The sequence below is a fragment of the Lolium rigidum genome, chromosome 3 (assembly GCF_022539505.1).
Source record: "Lolium rigidum isolate FL_2022 chromosome 3, APGP_CSIRO_Lrig_0.1, whole genome shotgun sequence".
Taxonomy (NCBI): domain Eukaryota; kingdom Viridiplantae; phylum Streptophyta; class Magnoliopsida; order Poales; family Poaceae; genus Lolium; species Lolium rigidum.
The window spans coordinates 335,855,172-335,867,224 of record NC_061510.1 but is presented as its reverse complement, the minus strand read 5'-3'; the positions used below and the strand labels follow the sequence as shown (position 1 = coordinate 335,867,224).

The following is a 12,053-nucleotide window of genomic DNA, read 5'->3' as shown; positions in this document are numbered from 1 at the left end:
TAGAGATGTGTGGCGCATGCTCGGCGTTGTCCTCATCTCTGGCCACTCCTACGGCGCCTCTCGAGCCGCGCCCACGCCGTCTCGTCACCTGCAGGAGCACCAAGGTGAACAGGATGCAGCTCGTGTATTTGCAGTACTCCATCTTTCTCTTTTGCTTTCCATGGTCTCCCTAATCAGCTTTCTCCGTCCTTGACCAGCAAGGAGGATACCAACGCGCATCGTGACTGGGGAATTTTACTTTTTGCCACTCTTTACTTTGCCACTCTACAATTTGCCCTCTTTTACATTGACCTCTAGTTTTTGCCACACTTTACTTTCACACTTATATTATTTGCCCTTTTGATTTTTTTCTTTTTCTTTTGGGGATTTAGGAAACCTACATGACACGAATGCCCCTGGCTGCACCTGGAATAGACTCATATTGTTAATTCTTTTCTCCCCTTTTTAGAACGGGGCAGGGAAGAACTCAACTAGCTGCTCGCTCAGCTGCCTCCGGCGCCGCCGCTCGCTGCAGCTTGGCCGACACGGCTGCACCTCTCCGTCTCTGGTCTTCGCTCGCTGCTGCATCTCCGCTCTCTTGTCTACGGTCTTCGCTCGCTGCTGCACCTCCGCGGGTAGCTGTTGCTGCAGCCTGCGCCCAACTGCAGCGCCGCACCTCCTAGCTCCTCCTTTAACCCTGCTGTATCACACGCAAGCTCCAGCTCGGCTGTAGCACCTAAGCTCTCCTTTCCACTGATTCCTTGACCGCATTGTGGTTGCTAGAGGGTGTTGCTACTGCAGATTAGCCATTGAAATTCATCCAAAATTTGGCATCTGCGTCCAATCCAAATTGAAAACGGGAGACAGTTTGATGAGCACGGACGAGGGACGAATCGAAACAAGAGGAGGGAGCGGCGGCCACCCAGCTCGTCGCCGATGCTGGAGCCCCTTCCCTAACCCTAGCTCTCAAGACAGGGGAAGGGCGAGATGAGGGGAAGTACCTAGCATCGCCAAGGAGTGGTCGCCGTGCTCACCAGAATCCCGCCGCCTACCTCCCTCTGTTCCGCTGATTGGGCCGCCGTGAGGGTTACCGCCGACCAACGCTTGATTCCTCTGCTCGAGCGATGAAGCGATGGGGACGAACAGGTCAACCCGGTGTCCTCCAATCGATCCACGTCAAACAGGTACGGGGTATTTTTGTCATAGTATGTGGGCCGGCCTGTTTGGGGGCAAATAATATACTCCCTCCGTTCCTTTCTATAATGCCTATTGTTTTTTTGCTTTTGTTTCAGAATATAAGAGTAAAGCTATGTTTTTTTGCAAAGAACCCCTTCCACCAATCTATTCCTATCCAGAAAATCTGGAAACGAATCTGTTCCCGTCCAGTAAATCTGGAAACCAATCTGTTCACGTCCAGAAAATATGGAAACCAATCTGATTATGGAAAGAATAGCGGGAGAGAGGGAGTACATGACGCGATCGGTTATGGAAACAAGATTATTTTCTGAGATCTGATTTCAGTTTCCTATTTTGTTTCTAAGATTGCTAGGGGGTTTTGTGTCAAAAAAATGGTTTGCGCTAATTTCCGTGCCAAAATATAATAGGCACTATAGAAAGGAACGGAGGGAGTAGTGTTTAAGTAAAATGTGGCAAAAGGTAGAGGTCAATGTAAAAGTGGTATGATGGAAGATTTTGTGTCCTGGAACTATACAAAAATCGGTGTCTTTACAGTACGGTCAGCCTACTACAGGGAATGGGACTTCCAACATGGTAGAAAATTACTCCGCACAAATGGCCAGAGTACGGCTGAAATCAATCCAGTTTGGTCCACTGTGTGGTCATTGAAAACATGTGCGAAAGTGAAGATATTTGCTTGGAGGCAGCTGCATGGCACTATTCCATGTAATTGTGTCCTCGCAAATAGGCATATCAACACTAGCAGCCTCTGCCCGGTCTGCAATATCTACTGTGAGGATACTCTTCATTCTTTTTTTCAGTACCCGCGTGTGGCGGAGGTTTGGGAGAAGCTAGGCTTAAGCAATCTAATAAATGAATTTTTGACGGTTGATAGAGCCGGATCAGTTCGTCTTCGAAGCTCGCTAAGACTACCGAGATAGCAAGATCTCCGATGCATCGGTTGGATGCGATAAAGAGCTCATTGCCACCACTCGCCGGTACTTATGGTGGCAGCGGAGACAGATTGTTCATAATGAACCGGTGACTACCCCGGTGCGATCGGCATTGGCCATCATGGTGATATCCACAAACTATGTAAGAGCTTGCAAGACCAACCCAGGTATTCGTCGTGGTGGATGGGAAAAGCCAAAGGAAGGTTATACAAAATTGAATGTGGATGCATCATTTTATGCTGAATATTTCTCGGGAGCGACCGGTTCTGTGATACGTGATGATCGTGGGGGCTTTGTTGCGGGAAGCTGTTGCACACTCCCCTTGGTAGCGGATGCGGCGTTCGCAGAAGCTCGTGCTCTCGGGGATGGGCTCCTACTCGCCGGTCGGGTAGGCTGCTCAAAACCGATAGTAAATAGTGATCGTATGGAAGTTATCTCTACAATGCATGAGGGAGGAAATTCTATTGGAGCGGCTGCGGCGATCTATGAAGAGTGCTCTTTTCTTTCTAGGGGTTTTTCTCATGTTATTTTTATCCATTGTGCTAGGGAAAGTAATAAAGTAGCTCATATGTTGGCTTGTAAGGCGGAGGGACCCCAGTCGATTGTTTGTCTGGAGGATCCGCCAGATTTTTTAACTGAGCTTCTTACAGACGATGTAACTATTTTTGATAATCAATAAAGTTGCCGCGGTGGCTTTTCAAAAAAAAAGTAAAATTCCCCGATCGTGACTAAGGGGCAAGGGCACCAGCTAGCAGCGCATGGACCTGCCCTCCTACACATCTTCTTCATCAAGGAGGTTCATCTCCTCTCTTTCTCCCCTTTTGTATGTTTTGGTGTAGAGGAATTACCTCTCCATTCTCCCTCTCTTATATTCTCCACCAACCAGTCATATTGCACGGGAGAAATTTTTAACATCCAGTCCATATAAATAGTTGAATCTTCTGTGCCGTCAGTTATTAGGAGATAATCCCAGACTAAGTCACTTTGCCAGGAATTAGGCACAGCTTAGTGCATACTGATTCCTGCATAGTTTGCAATGCATAGAGGGCAAACAAATGCCAGGAAGCAGACCGCTAAAGGTTGTTACTTGAGCATTGGTCTTCTCCTAGCTTTTTTCCTATTAGCATATTGATTTTTTTGTGAAAATTAGGAGGACCAGAAGCTACTTGTAAGCATGTATATTTTGCAGCACGTAGTCTAAAAATAAATTTTCATCTAATTCTTTTTGTCTACAGGTTGATAGGTTTACTGCTAGGTTCAGATCTTCCGCTCACGAAATTTGCCCCTTTCAGGCAGCATACATCATGGTCATTATTTTTTGGCATTTTTAGTGATGCTCGTTATATTGTACCAGCACAATGGCTATATCCTGTGCCTGTTTTGATCAATATATGGTAAGTGTTCCTTGGGATTTTTCTTGTCTATTGAGGTATCTTTTTGTTGTCTTTTGATCTAAAGAATCATATCTGGTTTACTAAGTCATGCTTTCAGTTTTATGTGACCTGAATATTTTCCCTTTCCTATGCACAAATTATTTAGTTGGTTGAGCTAACCTTTTAGATGATTATATTTAGACATGGAAGCTCTTGGGCATTTCATGTGGCTCTTTATAGCGCAACTCCCCTTTCCTAGGCCCCCTGATCGGCATGTGTCTTAGATCTGCTTCTCTTAGCGCCACACTGCTATATTATTGTTGGTTAGAATGATATGTATTTTCACAATTTTATAATTATATAGGGTCAGGTATTTTCCCTCCATGCTTCAGGTCTGAGTTAATGGTCTTGGTTATATGGTTTATTTCCGTCCATTTAAAGGAACAAAGTTAGCATCTCCTGTCTGATTTTGTAGAAACCTTATAGTACAACTTATGGTATGATTTGTCTCCTTTATTTCTCTTGATCTGTTCCATGTCTTACAATCTGCTCTGCCCTAGGTTTGGAGTTTCCTCGGAAAAAATCGGGTTCCTCGCTCAAGGCTCAAGGAGGTTGAGGCACCGGCGATGCCCTCATAGGAGCTGCTCAATTGAGCCTGAACCCAACGATGGTATCTAGGTAAGGTACCAAACTCTGCCTTACCGCTTCTGTTACCAGATGACGCAAAGGTAAGGCGGAGTTTGGTACCTTACCTAGATACCATCATTTGTGTTTCCGCACCTCATTTGCTTATTCTTTTGTTTTATGATGAGCTGATCGAATATACAACGCGCCATTTGTGTTCTCTTCATAATTAACGGAGGGAATATTTCTAAAGGACTCTCATTTCCTTATGTATGAAAATGCAGACTTGCTTTCAAGATACCTGACTAGGATCTCTTGCTAATGAGGTGCAGCCTTTCCTCTCTGTACTTTGCATTTATGTTTGTTGCCAGGATGTCCCTTGCTTCAGGCTTTAATACTGCATTTTAATATATGTCTCTTTTATTTATATACAGTTCACGTCTGCCCGCTGCCCCCTCTCCGAAATCTCGCTCTGCTGTGCCGGGGTACAACGGGAGGCCGGCAGCATTGATGACCACACAGGGAAGCGAGAGACTGATGCAAGACACATGATATGTTGTGTTCTTTTCCTTTTCGTCAACTGATAACTCTTCTGGATAATTATGCACTCAACGGGCGCAAAGCAACCCAAAATGTATTTCTCTTCTCATGATATTTACAGTATATACCTGTACTATTTCCTTTCTTAGTTTTATAATTTCTGGACCTGATATGGAAAAATACACAGCTCATCATATTAGTGTTGATTCTCTGTAGTATCCAGTCTACTAATAGCTTCTTTTTTTTGAAATTTAGCTGGAGTTGTGTTACCCCTCTCTCAGTTATGTGACTAGATTTTACAATATATTCTGTTAGGGAGGTACATGGGCAACACTCACTTCGCTGCTGCTCTGCCTCTGCATCCTCTTCGACGTTCAATAGGAGGATCATGTGTGCTTCCACATTGAGCCAGGGTGAGCAACTTCCTACCACTTCTTCGACAGCTCTGTTGTTATTTAGTACCCATATATGAGTTCCATGTGCAATTTATATTAGCTATATTCATATCATGAGATAACTGCTTGCTAATCCACGATTTACTGACTCTGGATTTTACAAGAGGTTAAGAAGATAAGATATGTAACATGTAATGAGGTATGCATGAAACTTTTACATTCATTCTTCTACTTTGATTTGGTGTATGACCTGTCTTGGAGCATGGTGCCATTGTTGCCGGCCAACAGAGTGGTCGATTGTGTATGTAGGTGCCCGTGTTTATTTCTACAAATAAAAATGATCCAAATTAAATGGAGTATGCAATCACAAAAACTACAATAAATAATGCACAAAACTATTAATCTCACTACGTAGTGTTCCTGATCTTGATCTCTCTTGTGTATGACCCTTTCTTGGCGTCGTTCTTTCATTTAAAATAAACTTGAAACTCTCATTCAAGGTGATTTTTGAAAAAAAACTTCCACGTGATATACCATGAATTGGTCCTGGATTAGACTTATTTTGTTTGTAACTCCAGTACTCTTCATGTATCACCTTTTTGTACTTTCATGAGGATTGATATAAATTTACTGGGAAGCATAACATATACAAAATGTTTTTCTAAACCTGCGAGCCAGGAGATGGGAAGAACAGAAAATGTGAATCCAAGAAAGGTTATCCTCCGAATTACTTTTCTGATATATGGAAAGAATTAGTGATAATGCCTCGCCATGATACACCATTAGATTATATCCATAATAACCGTGCTTGTCAATCAACTCACTGAACTGATACTTCTATATAGTCACGTGCTTTAATATGATGTGGCATACACCATCATTTTATTTCTTCGATTATAGAAACCCATATATATTATTGGGATTTCTATTTTCGTGCCCTCGGGTCCTTAGTTGTGCTCAGTTTTCCCCAGCTCCTTAGTTTTTCCTCAGTTTTACCCAAGCGTTTGTCTGAAACCATCACACGTGATGTAACGGCCGGTTGCCCGACGGTTGACCGTTATCTTCTGACTAGTGGGGCCACGTAGAGCCCGCAAAGACACGTCGGACCATCCATCTTTGTTTGACCGTAAGCATCGCCGTATCCCCGACCAAAACGCGAACGAGTGGGGCTTCGGTATATCAAATGACAAGTGGGGCCATGACGCCGATACAAGGGGCAATACACGGGTAGGATTAGATTTTTAAACGGAGCTCTACAGCGATGGCACGGAGGAGGTGGCATGCGGGGTGCCGAGATGAGATCGACGTCCACAAAGAACTGCATGAGGCGAGACCGGACGCATTAGATAGATATGAACTAGACGCGTTTAACCATGCAAAGAAGAGAAGAAATGGTCGACGACATCGACGACCACCTCAAAACTTTGACCGACCGTGTCGGACACGAACGCGAGCAATGTAGAGAAAACTAGTGTCTCTCCTTTCCGGCGTGTATAGGTGGGTGCTAGGAGAGTGTGGTGGCGAAGGGAAAGACCTCGCGGCGGTCCGTGGCGTCCGAGCATAGCGGGTCGGCGTGGCCGTGCCCACGGCGGCGTGCATGCATGATCGGCATTGGCATCGGCATGTACGTTCGGCATTGGCCTCGGCGGTATCTCTCGGTGTGTCGGTGATCGAATGAGGGGACGGGATTGAGGGTGCATCCCGACGTTGACCTAGCGATGGCGGCGAGCATAGCCGTTTCGACCATGCCGATATCGGCATCGGCATCGTTTGGAGGCTGTGGTGCTCGAATCAAGTTGGGATTTGTTTCTTGTAGGCCAAAATGAATTTGAAACAAGTTTCATGTTGAAGGTTAGGTAACGAAAGTTTGTAACTATCCCAAAATTATACTAGCGCCATGGTGAGGTTCTTTTTGATAGAGCTATACGGTTGGGCAAACTTTTTTGACACTTTTTAGATAGGGTTCCTTGTTGTTACACTATGGCATCATGTATGGAAAATTTGGGGTCATTTGGAGATGTTCGAAAAAATCACTTTGCTTAAGCGCATGCCGTTTCGTCTCGGCTGAAACCAGACTTTTCTAACAAGGTGATTTTTTCTACCTTCTCTAAATAACCTCAAATTTCATACAGCTGATCTTCTATACATAGATAGATAGATTGTTTCGTTTTTACATTTTTCGAACTTTTTATTTCCCTTTACAATACCCAATTGATTTTCGAGGTCAAAACCTCGAAAAACGAGCATCATGTATGGCATCATTTTCACCCAAAATTTTCCGAAACTTTCCCTTTTAGATATTCCTTGTTGTTATAGGTATGCCATCATGTATGCCAAACTTGGTTAGGTCTCATCGAAACCAGCTTTTGTAACAAATTAGGTTTTTTCTGCGTGAAAAGTAATGGCTACAACAAATTGTTGATGGTTTATCATTTTTTTGCGTGAAAAGTAATGGCAACAACAAATCGGTGATGGTTTATCATATTTTTTGCGTGAAAAGTAATGGCAACAACAAATTGTTGATGGTTTATCATTTTTTGCGTGAAAAGTAATGGCTACAACAAATTGTTGATGGTTTATCATTTTTTGCATGAAAAGTAATGGCTACAACAAATTGTTGATGGTTTATCATTTTTTGCGTGAAAAGTAATGGCAACAACAAATCGGTGATGGTTTATCATATTTTTTGCGTGAAAAGTAATGGCAACAACAAATTGTTGATGGTTTATCATTTTTTGCGTGAAAAGTAATGGCTACAACAAATTGTTGATGGTTTATCATTTTTTGCGTGAAAAGTAATGGCAACAACAAATCGGTGATGGTTTATCATTTTTTTTTGCGTGAAAAGTAATGGCTACAACAAATTGTTGATGGTTTATCATTTTTTTGCGTGAAAAGTAATGGCTACAACAAATTGTTGATGGTTTATCATTTTTTTGCGTGAAAAGTAATGGCAACAACAAATCGGTGATGGTTTATCATTTTTTTTGCGTGAAAAGTAATGGTAACAACAAATCGGTGATGGTTTATCATTTTTTGCGTGAAAAATAACGCCTAAAACAGTTTATAATTTTTAGCGCGTGAAAAATAATACGGAAAACCGCCCTTCGAACATACTTAGAGGGTGGAAGCTAATTAACCGCCAACAGAGAGAGAGAGGGGTTATCCTGCCCGTTCCCTATATCATACGATCAACGGTCGGTGGGCACGATCCGCGTGACATGGGCTAGACCAATCTGAGCGATGATGCACGTCTGCGAGAATTTGTGAAGAGAGAGGGCAAAACCGAGTACTATCAAGAAACCAAGGGCACTCGAGTAGTAAATAGACTAAGGGATTCAAATATGAGATTTAAAAAATGGAAAATGCGTGTTTTGTCAATGAAACCCATCTTGGCCTACCTCAAACTATTTGCAATACCAATATACATCAGTGTGAGAATTGTGGCCTCATTTAGACAAAGTATGATTCGGGGGAAGCTGTTTTGGGAAGGGCTTATTGTGGAAAACCATGCACCTTCATAGCTACTAGGTGATTTGAGAAGTGGCAATTTGTGGTAAAACTTGATTTATCTATGATTTATCTATGATTTGAGAAGTGGCAATTTGTGGTAAATACTCCATGAGTAAGTGCCACTCTTTTTAGGATTTTTTTGCACATTAAATGACTCATTTAACTAGTTAATCCCATTTGTTGACTCTCTGTTGACCAGCCACTTGAGGGTAAAACTGAGTATATTGCACTAGCCAGTATTAGCACTCGAGGGGAAAATTGAGCACACAAAAAATGCTAGTATAAGACTCGAGGGTATACCCGAGTATATCTAAATTTCCGGGGTTAGACTCGAGGACACGTGCAATTGTTGACGCGTAGACGCGGGTCGCGGTGGAGAAGTCGAGACGTGCAATCGTGGACGCGTGTCGCGTTGCGTAAGTCCAAGACGTGCGGACGTGCACACCGTGCACGCGTAGGACGCGGGTCGCATTAACCACCCCTCGCCTTTATAGACGCCTCCTCGCACTCGTCTCTGTCACTCTCACTCGCTCACGCATCGCCAACTCTCTCACGTCCCATCATCTTCTCCAAAGCAAAAACCCTCTCCCTCTACCTCTTCCTCTTCCTCCGCCGGAGAGATGGACAAGGAGAATGCCAATCCCATCGTCGAGGTTGGCTCGAAGCGCGACGCCTCCATCTTCGGCCCCGTCCCCTCGACGGACGACGCCGCCGCCGCCGCCACCGTCGCCGGTGCATCGGAGGCTGCTGCCGCCGGTGGCAGTCAGATCCCGGCAGGATGGGACCCCTACGACCCCGTGTCGTACGTCCCGCCCCCGAACCCCTACGACACCTCCCTGGAGGACCCATGGAACGAGGTAACTACGGTTTGCTTCCTTTTTTGTTCCCCATTCCTTTTTGAACCCTATTTTTGCTGGTGTAGATGGATCTGTAGATGGATGAGTATTGGGCTAATATTTGCGCCGATTTTATTCCATTTTGTTTTGATCACTTCTTGATTTCGTTTAAGATTTGGGGTTCGGTACTGTTCGGTTAATTTATGCAAGTAATATTGGATCTCAATCGGTTAATTTATGCAAGTAATCATGGGATCTCAATCGGTTATTTTATGCACTAATCAAAAGATATCAACCGTTTAATTTTGCAAATAATCTCGAATGTGTTCAAGTTCGGATCTAGTTCGGATCTAGAATGCGTTTCTTTGCCTATGATGAATGGTTGGGCACAAATTTTTACGGGGAGGGTTCAGCGAACCATTGCGTGTACAAATACGTTGTGCATGAGCTTTAGTTCGCTTACACCTTCCCCGTAGATATATAATCATGTCCACTCTAACCGAGGCTGACTCTGTTTTTCTTAACTTTGTTATCATGTACGTTAGTCATCGTTGCAACTCATTCACTAGTTTTACGTTTGATATGGATCGGATGTACGGCGGCGACGTCGGCAGCCGACGAAGAGGAGGAGGACGTCAAGACTCGCCGAGTCTCTGCGGGAGGCTGCGGGTCGGCCGAGTACATCTCCTACTTCGCCAAGGAGGTGTACAGGTGCCCCTTCCGCACCAGGAGACTCGGCGCCACGGACTTCAGCGCCTCGTCACGCATGCCGAGAACATCGGCAACACCTTCCCCAAGGTCGGCACGACGGTGAACGTCCACTCCTTCCGCGCCAAGCACGGGGCGCTCGGCATGCACCTCCGCAGCTTGCGGCGGGTGGAGATCTCCGCCGGGCGCATGCCTCCGCTCAAGCCCAAGGCTCCCAAGGGGAGCAAGAGCAACAAGTGGAGGGAGAGCCGGATGGGGTAGGCGGAGTCTCGGACGTGTCTTCTGCTTGCTGCTGCTGCCGCCTCCTAGTTTGTTGTTGGGATCCCTTTGTTGTTAGCTAGGGATCCCTTGTTGTTATGTTAGTATGATGGTGCTTGTGAAGAACTTCGTTACTATGTTGGCTGCTTGTGTATGCAGCCTATTATCTATCCATATTATCTAGGGATTATCTATCCCTAGTCTACTATATTTTGTTGGCCGTACTTAGTTTTCTTGATTTACTATGATCTGTGAATTTATCGTACATTATCCTGGAGATTTGCTTCTAGATTTAACTACATACATATGGACCGGAGGGAGTACTAGATTTGCTGCCATATTGGGCAAACAACGAGAGCCAAAAGGCACAAATAATTGAAGAAAGTCGAAATGCAAGCTTCTCTAGATTTTATACTAATTTGGTGAAAAGGACGAGAGAGAAAGAGGGAAAAAGGTGCACTTAATAATGCCAATTTGGGGCCGAGAGAGACGGAACCCAGCTCCTGCTCACGTGCAACCAAACGCTTCTCGTCTGTCCCACGCGGTCCCTTTCTACCAGCCCCACGCGACGCGGGCCCACACGACTCGGCCCCACAAGACGCGGCCCCACACGTGACGAACGTCAACTAAGCGGGAATCTGCCGTACGAGTCGCATACACGGGTTTCAAACAAGGGCTTGGGGAAAACTGAGGAAAAACTAAGGAGCTGGGGAAAACTGAGTACAACTAAGGACCTGAGGGCACGAAAATAGAAATCCCTATATTATTTATGCAATGCAGTAGTTATATTTCTTTCATCTTTGGTGGACAGATTGGAAAAAGGTGATTAATTCCTTTGTTTTACGTCATGAATTTTCATATTTTTTCGGGTCCACCTTATTCCTATAGGCCATGTACCATCTCCTCACCACATTATTCACTGTTACACGAAGTCATCAGTGGTAATTTCATTTTCTATTTATGTAGGTAGTCAACTCAGGTTACTAGGGCTCTAATTAGTGTTCTTTCTTAATTATGATTGTAGTTAAAGGAAGCCCACTCAGGTTATTGATAGGAGAGAAAAAATAGGCAAACATCTATATTTTCAGTTCAAATAGAGCCGCAGAAACACTACACATCAGTTGATTGTCCTTGTCCAGTTACTCCCGATTCCTTTTTTTATTGTAGATAACAAACACTATGTTCTAAAAAGTGCAGAGCCATGTGTCTCAAATCTGAAACATGGTGGAAGATTTAGGAGCAGGTTTGTAGTCTCTACAAACATACTCTGATGCATATCTGAAATTGAAGAAGCCAGTAACATGTGGTCATCTGAAGTTTAGTTATAGAAAATGAACGTTTGCTACTACTTTCTTTACTTGCTCAAGCTTGCTTGCTCGATTACTCCATTTTCTCTTTCCTTTTGTACTCCTCATGTGCCTATGGAAAAGGTTGGACGCACGATATGTGTGTCATTTGGTACATATATTCTGTTAATTGTTTATAGTTGGAAATCCTAGGGATTCTCACTTATATTCACTTCCAAATAAAAAGATGTATAGTGGATATCCTGTTCATTGGCTGTTGTTTCATAATAAGTTTTTTTAACAGAGATAACTTGGCTATTCGGCAAACTGTTAGTGTAACACATGTATGTTATGTTTCAGAGTTTGAAAGTGTGAATCATCTATTTTTTAATGTGATATTGCTAAGACTCTT

General features: G+C 43.9%; 1 long non-coding RNA gene across 1 annotated transcript; it reads left to right on the top strand.

The window, feature by feature from the left end:
* The first annotated feature begins 3,347 nt into the window (after positions 1-3,347).
* On the top strand, positions 3,348-4,448 carry LOC124700101. The gene is made up of 3 exons (XR_007001629.1): positions 3,348-3,502; positions 4,042-4,159; positions 4,390-4,448. It is a non-coding gene; the product is annotated as an uncharacterized LOC124700101 (long non-coding RNA).
* The last annotated feature ends 7,605 nt before the right edge of the window (positions 4,449-12,053 follow it).